Genomic DNA, 8,278 nt, shown 5'->3' with positions numbered 1-8,278 from the left:
ACAATACCTACCACCAGCGTCAGTGATTTGATAATTTTAAGATTAATTGGCAGTTCTTTTTGTCCTCAGAGGATATCTCAATAGAAATTTATAGTCAGTTTACAATGTTTAAAAGTCATTTGGAATAGTTCCTCTATGTGGTTTTGCCATCCATCTGATACACAGTTGTATTTACTTGACTAATTTTGCTCTCAATTGTTAAGTATCTGATTTTGTTATGTTTAATTTTGTTTTATAATTATGCAAAGTATTTACACTGTACCAAATTCAAATATACAAAACAAGGTATATTCATAGAAGTATTGCTTTGACACTGTCCCTTCTTTTTTTTTTTTTCCCTCACTCTGTCACCCAGGCTGGAGTGCAGTGGCATGATCTCAGGTCACTGCAACCTCCTCCTCCTGGGTTCAAGTGATTCTTGTGCCCCAGCCTCCTGAGTAGCTGGGATTACAGGCATGCACCACCACGCCCAGACGGGAAACCCCTTCTCTACTAAAAATACAAAAAAAGGGGTTTCCCCATGTTGGCCAGGCTGGTCTTGAACTCCTGACCTCAGTTGTTTTACCCACTTTGGCCTCCCAAAGTGCTGGGATTATAGGCATGAGCCACTGTGCCTGGCCCTGCCCCTTCTATATAATTCCTTCTTTCATCATGGATAACCATTTAAATAACTATATATGTTAAGCCTTCCATGCCTTTAAAAAATTTAAGGACTTATCTGAAGACGACTCCATGGTAATATAGAGATAATATTCATTTCTTTTTTGTAGCTGCCTTGTACTCCATTGTATGGCTGTATCCTGATTTATTCTTTATTGAATCCATTCTCCATTATGGATATTTGTATTGCTTCCAAGTTCTTTATTATTATTAATGGTGTTGCAATGCATGGCCTTGTGCATCTTCTTATAGTTTTGCCAGTGTATCTTTTGAATAGATTACTCAACATGGGGTTGCTGAGTAAATATCTAGCAAGGTATCAGCAAATCTTCCTCTGGAAGAGAGGTGCAATTTTGCATTCCCACCAGCAGAGCAAAAGTGCTTGCTTCCCCACAGTCTGGTCAACTGTGTATGTGATCAAACTTTTGGATTTTTCCCATCCAGTGATAATTGAGAACTAGAATCTCAGAGAAGTGTAAAATTATACTTCTCTTATTATTAGCACTGTTGAGCTTTTTGTAGGTCACTTGAATTTGCTTATCAATTGTTTCTTAGTTTCGTTTTACAATAGAGTGTCATCGGTCTTTTCTTCTCAAATTCTAAAAGCTCTGTTTATGTGAAGAATATTCGCTCTGGGTGATGTAAGTGGCACATATTTTCCCCAGTTTGTCATTTGCCCCCTTTTTACACTACTTATGACGCTTTTCACATACAAAGGTTTCTAACTTTATTTTATTTTTTACATCATCAATTGTATCAGTCCTTTCTCTTTTTGCTTCTGGATTTTGAGTCATGATTAGGAACATTTTTCCAAGTGTCATGTAATAAAGCAATTCACTCATGTTTCATGTAGTATTTGTGTGGTTTCATTTTATTACATTCCTGATACACTTGGAATTTATCTTGTTTTATGGTATGAGAAATGGATCCATTTCCCCCTTTTAAAGTATAGCTATCTATCTGTTAATAGTTGTCGTAATACTACTCACTTAAATGTTCATCTTTTTCCCACTAATTTGAGGTGCTGACTTTATTATATGTTAAATTTTCATGTGCAGTTGTATTCATTGCAGGGCTTTCTGTTCTACTGAAAGTATCACTAAGGGTTATGACTGAAGTTTGAATTCTATTTAAACGAATAAGCAGGTTCTGTGTTGCCCAGAGCACAGGAGAAGAGGTATAAAGTGGTATTAGCCATTGTCTCTGCAAGGTAAAAGACGTGAAACATTTTGGATGTTTAATGAATAGTTACATGAGTGACTCAATTAAAAAAGTAAATTAGTAAGTGATCAAAGAAATACACTTGAGATATATATTTGGAACAGGACAAAGTTTCTATGAAATAGCAATTAGTGACAATGCAGTGGTGGACAGTATAACAGGGAGAAAATAGTAGTATTTATAATCTATCTGCTTAGAAAAAGAATAACTTTGTTGCATATTTTAAAATGTGAAACTCTGAGAACTTGTGTGTAAATCTTAAAATATACTCAGATAATTTCATTATATTGAAAATTCTTACTATTGTATTGAAAATAAACCAATGATGAATACTTTAGTGAAGAGAATCTTTTTTTCAATGGTGAATAATTGTAATTTAAATGAGATGTTTTCTTGGTTCAAATTTTGTGTGTAAGATTTTTTTAATAGTGAGGCACATTGATGTGTTTTGAAAACAGAGTATAACAAAAACAGTGACCATTTCTCCTTTGAGAATGAAAGTAATGACATAAAAAATAATTAATCTAGGTTTTCATTACACTGGGAAGACAATTCATAGACACCATTGTCCAGAAATCTTTGACAAAATGCCTAATTATTGTTTCTTATCTAGCTTGGGAGTAACAGCCAGAACTCTGAAGGTGTCATCCTGACTTTTGAAGGATTTTACACATAATTCAACATAGCTATGTGTGAAGAGCTCTTCACGCATCTCCGCCTTTCTTTTGTAGTTCAACATACAATACTGCAAAAGAAGTTAATAAGTAGTTCTGTAAATAAATTACTTTAGGAGGTACACAGGGAAATTAAAGAACAGGCGGGAAAGGAAGGAAAAACATTAAGCGAGAAGGAAAATTGACAAGATTGAGAAAGGAACCTCTCCATCTGGTGAAAGATTCAGGGCTCAAAATTCCCTTTCCAGCCATGGCTGGAGTGTGTGGAAGAAATGACAAAGCTAGTCCTCACTAAGCACCTGGGGAACAGAAGGGCTCTTTCTATGTTGTTAGCTTTACAGTAGTTCTCTGGATTTTCTTGCTCTAGGATGTTATAATCAAGACATATTGAAAGTGTAGCTTCTCTTTTTTTATAATCTTGTGATTCTGAGAACCAGCAGTAAGAAATGTAGAGAGCAGTGAGATGAAAAATAGCTTGGGAAGAGCAGCCTACTTTATTTTCTCTTAAAGCTTGAAAATATTTTTGTTTGATTGAGGGGCTAAGGTTTGGATTGGCCCAATTAATATTCATGTGGTTTTACCACCCTTACTAAGTATACTTAACCTCTCCTTTGGACATTTTCCATCTCTTTATTTTTTATTATTATTATTATTATTTTTTAACTTGAACTAGCCCTTAGTTTCACAACATTGGCTGCCCACCCTAGGGGCATGAAAGTTACCTGAATTAAGTTTAACTCTAAAACATACAGTAAACCTTTTAAATTTGGTCACACTTGCCTCTGAGCCACTGTTAATATAACTAAATGTATGCCAAAGTTATTCTGAAAAGCATTTTTTCCCTGTTCTTTTAATCTTCTTATGTCAAATGGATAAGTGAATTTGTAGAGTATCATCATTCAAATTTGTCCTTGTTCTTCCTGCAGTTTGAACTATAATCTCAACCCCAGAAAATGAAAAACTTCTTTCAACATCTTTGCAAATAATTTCTCTTGTCTATGAAAAATTTTATGGCAATAATGAGGGAATTATATGGCTTATGGACGCAGTAAAGGTTCGTGCTGAATGTCAGCTGAGATGCATGGCAGAGGGGCCAAGTGAAGGCCAAGAAAGCAGGTAGGGAAATAGAAAATATTTTTGATACTCTTGTACAACTTAAATTTGCTACAATAGCTTTGTAAGACCCCATTGCAGGAAGGTTCTCTGGTGGGGCTTTTTCTGCATCTGGGAATTTTACCATGAATTTCAGGTCTCAACTAGGAAAAAATCTTCACTCAAGTTGGTACTCTGGACTTTTCAGGTGTTGTGTCTTTTTGAGGGCAAGAGAATAGGATATTTTCATTTACCAGCTCCCAGAAAAGCAAACATTGTTATTTGAAGGGGTATGTGTTATAGGAGCATCTCACCATGTGCTTCCCCTTCTGATATATATATATATATATATGATAATTATTATTTTTTTTTTGAGACGGAGTCTTGCTCTGTTGCCCAGACTGGAGTGCAGTGGCACAATCTCGGCTCACTGCAAGCTCCACCTCCCGGGTTCATGCCATTCTCCTGCCTCAGCCTCCCGAGTAGCTGGGACTACAGGCGCCCGCCACTACGCCCGGCTAATTTTTTGAATTTTTATTAGAGACGGGATTTCACCGTGTTAGCCAGGATAGTCTCGATCTCCTGACCTCGTGATCCGCCCACCTCGGCCTCCCAAAGTGCTGGGATTACAGGCATGAGCCACCATGCCCAGCCCCTTCTGATATATTTTAATTCATTTAAAGATAAGCTTAGAAAACAAATATTAGGGGTAGTTTTAAGGGGTGATGATTTTGAAAGTGAAAAACCCTGGGGCTAGGACTAGGTGAGGTGATGATTTTTAAAAATTCTTTTATTCTTTTATTATGCAGACAACTATTCAACACCTGTTCTATGCTTCTATGCCAGGCACTGTGTTAGCTACTGGGAATAAAACAATGGCCAATATAGTTATAGTTCCTGCCTTTTACAAGGCTTAGTATCTAACAAGGAAGACAGATAATTAAACAAATAACAACGTAAGCGTACATACATTTTGTGATAGATAATTATGTAGTTTATCATTCAAACTGGGACCTGAAGATGAAAGGAGAGCTCTCAATAATTATGCTGGACCAAGAGGTTTACACCGAGATCACCCTGGGCAAAAGGAGATGTTTCTGACCTTAGGGTTAAGAGATCCAGAGATGGTTACAGGACTGTGTATAAGGATCACTGAATCCAGTCTGTATGTGGTGATGGTGGGAGAAAGATTTTAAGGAGGAAATTACGTTGTTACTCATGGGACTGCCTCTTCAGGTGGGTTCTCTCCTGCCGCTCTCTAATGACTGCCTGCACCTCTGGAAGCCAAATGCTTCATATTTTTAAGACCAGGTGGGAGAAAGGAGTCTGCTACCCCAACAGCTCAACCCGAGTCTTAGATTTGAGTCTCATTGACCTGATGGACTCATGTGCCCATCTCTGAACCAATCACTGTGGACTGGGGAATGGAATCTGGAGACTGGCCTATCCTCATGACAGGTGAATTCAGGGTAGTGTTAGGGAGGGGAATGGGTTAATAATAAAGCAGTTGGCAGATACTACTTAGCCCAGGACCTGGTGGCTAGTCTGGTTCTCTCCTTTCTAATCGGAGGCCTCTACCGCAAACATGATCTGCCAGATCATCAGTCAGGCCACTACGCATCGGAGCTTGATCCCCCTCTTTGTATTTATTGGAACTGGAGATACTGGAGTGGCACTGTATCTTTTGCATCTGGCATTGATCAATCCAGATGTTAGTTGGGACAGAAAGAATAACCCAGAACCCTGGAACAAACTGGGTCCCAATGATCAATACAAGTTCTACTCAGTGAATGGATTACAGAGAACTGAAGAAAGAAGGTCCAGATTTCCAAATGAAATGTTTCACTATAAAGCTGCTTTAGAATGAAGGTTTTCCAGCAACCATCCACGCAGTTTTCCACTTAATATATTTCTCCTCTAAATGCATGAAATAATGTTGATGTAATCTACTGTAGATTATACTGATTAATAAATAACTGAAACTTGAAAAAAATAATAAAGCAGTTCTTTTTTTTTTCTTTTTTTGAAGCGGAATCTCACTCTGTCGCCCAAGCTGGAGTGCAGTAGTGCCATCTTGGCTCACTGCAACCTCCACCTCCCGGGTTCAAGCAATTCTCCTGCCTCAACCTCATGACTAGCTGGGACTACAGGGACATGCCACCATGCGTGGCTGATTTTTTTGTATTTTTAGTAGAGATGGGGTTTTACCATGTTAGCCAGGATGGTCTCGATCTCCTGACCTTGTGATCTGCCCACCTTGGCATCCCGAAGTGCTGGGATAAAGCAGTTCTTGTATAGCACTTATTATGTGCTGGGCATTGTTCTACGAGTTTAATGTGTTGCATTTTTAATTCCCCTAAAAACGCTTTGAGCTAGAAATTATTAATGTCCTCATTTTACAGCTAAAGGGACTGAGGCACAGGGAGGTTAAGGAACTTTCCTGATGTCCCACATCTAGTAAGTGATTAAGCCAGAATTCCAACACAGGCAACTAGCTCTTAGCCATTACACTCTACCACCCAGACATCCTGTACAGCAGGAACTCGGTCTGACTGAATTGAAGAGTGTGAAGGCAAATGGTGAGAAACACTGCTCTCCAGTAATGGTTGGTTTTCCTTCCTACATCAGAAAAAAACAATTACATCATGTTTAAAGATACTAATAGCTGCTTTGTTGAGAGATAATTTACACACCATACAATCCACCCATTTAAAATTTACAATTTAGTGGTTTTTAGTTACAGAACCCATGACTAATCGTTTTATTTTGTTGTTGTTACAGTGTTGGGAAATCATCACCCCAATCAATTTTAGGACATTTTCATCCCCCTTAAAAGAAACCATTAACAGTCACTCTCATTTTCCCCACCCCTTCCAGCCCTATGCAACCATGAATCTACTTTCTTTCTCTGAAGATTTGCCTATTCTAAATATTTCATGTAAGTGAAATCATACAATATGTGGTCTTTTGTGATTGGCTTCTTTTTCAAGGCTTACTCATGTTGTACCATGTATCGACATTTCATTCCTTTTTATGGCCTAATAATATGGCATTGTATGGATATATCACATTTTATTTATCCACTCATCAATTGTTGGATGTTTAGGTTGTTTCTAGTGTGTGGCTATTATGAATAATACTACTATAAACATTCATTTATAAATTGTTTATATTTTCATTTATCTTAGGTATATACCTAGGAATAGAATTGCTGAGTCATATGGTAACTCAAAGGAACTACCAAATCATTTTCCGTAGTGGCTGCATTATTTTAAATTGCCACCAGCAATGTATGAGAGTCCCGATTTCTCCACATCCTTTTTGAATACTTGTTATCTGTTTTTTTTAAAAATGTATATTATTAGCAACCTAGTAGGTGTGGCATTGTATTTTATCATGGTTTTGATTTGCATTTTCCTGGTGATTAATGATGTTGAACATAATTTAATGTGCTTATTGTTCATTTGTGTATCTAGTTTGGATAACTGTCTGTTCCGATATTTTGCTCATTTTTAATTGGGTTGTCTTTTCATTACTGAGTTGAGACAGTTCTCTAACTATTCTAGATATACATGCCTCATCAGATATGCAATTTGCAAATATTTTCTCCCATTCTGTGGGCTGTTTTTAAACTTTCTACATGATAGCCTTTTCAGTACAAAAGTTTTTAATTTTGAAGATTTTCAATTTTTCATTTTTTTTCTTTTTTTAATTGTGCTTTTGGTTTCATATCTAAGCAATCATTACTAAATTGAAAGTCACAAAGATTTGTAGTTATGTTTCCTTCAAAAGTTTTACAGTTAGCTCTTACATTTAGGTTTTAGATTCATTTTAAGTTAATTTTTGTATATGGTGTGAGTTAGTGGTCCAACTTCCTTTTACACATGGATATCCAGTTGTCCCAACACCATTTATTAAAAAAATTACTCTTTCTCCATTGAAATATCTTGGCACTCTTGCTGAAAATCAATTGATCTAATACACAATGGTTTATTTTTGGACTTTCAATTCTGTTTTATTAATCTACATATCTTTCCTATGCCAGTACCATATGTTTTTGATTACTGTAGCTTTGTAGTAAATTTTGAAATCAGGAAGTGTGAGCCCTCCTACTTTGTCTTTTTCAACATTGTTTTGGATATTCTGGATTAATTAAATTTTCATTGGAATTTTGGGATCAGCTTGTCAATGTCTGTGAAGAAGCTATCTGTGACATTGATAGGGATTGTGATACATCTATACATCAATTTGAGAAGTATTGTCATCTTAACAATATTATATCTTCCAGTCCATGAACATGGGATATCTTTCTGTTTACTTGGATAGTCTTTAATTTATTTAAATAATGTTTTTTAGTTTTCAGAGTATAAGGTTTGCATTTCTTTTCTTAATTGTACTCCTAAGTATCTTTTAATGTTATTACAAATGGAATTGTTTTCCTAATTTTATTTTTGGAATGTTTATTATAAGCATATAGAAATTCAATTGACTTTTGCATAATCTTGTATTCTGCAACTTGCCAAACTCATTCATATGTTCTAATATTGTTTTTAATGGATTCCTTAGGATTTTCAATATATGTGATCTTGTCATCTGCCAATAGAGATAGCTATACTTTTTCCTTTCCAATA

At 36.2% G+C, this 8,278-nt stretch overlaps 1 pseudogene; it reads left to right on the top strand.

The window, feature by feature from the left end:
- Positions 1-5,232: 5,232 nt before the first annotated feature.
- Positions 5,233-5,509, top strand: LOC112132404 (cytochrome c oxidase subunit NDUFA4-like; annotated as a pseudogene).
- The last annotated feature ends 2,769 nt before the right edge of the window (positions 5,510-8,278 follow it).

Source organism: Pongo abelii, chromosome 11, assembly GCF_028885655.2.
Source record: "Pongo abelii isolate AG06213 chromosome 11, NHGRI_mPonAbe1-v2.0_pri, whole genome shotgun sequence".
Taxonomy (NCBI): domain Eukaryota; kingdom Metazoa; phylum Chordata; class Mammalia; order Primates; family Hominidae; genus Pongo; species Pongo abelii.
This window is presented reverse-complemented; position numbering and strand designations above follow the sequence as displayed.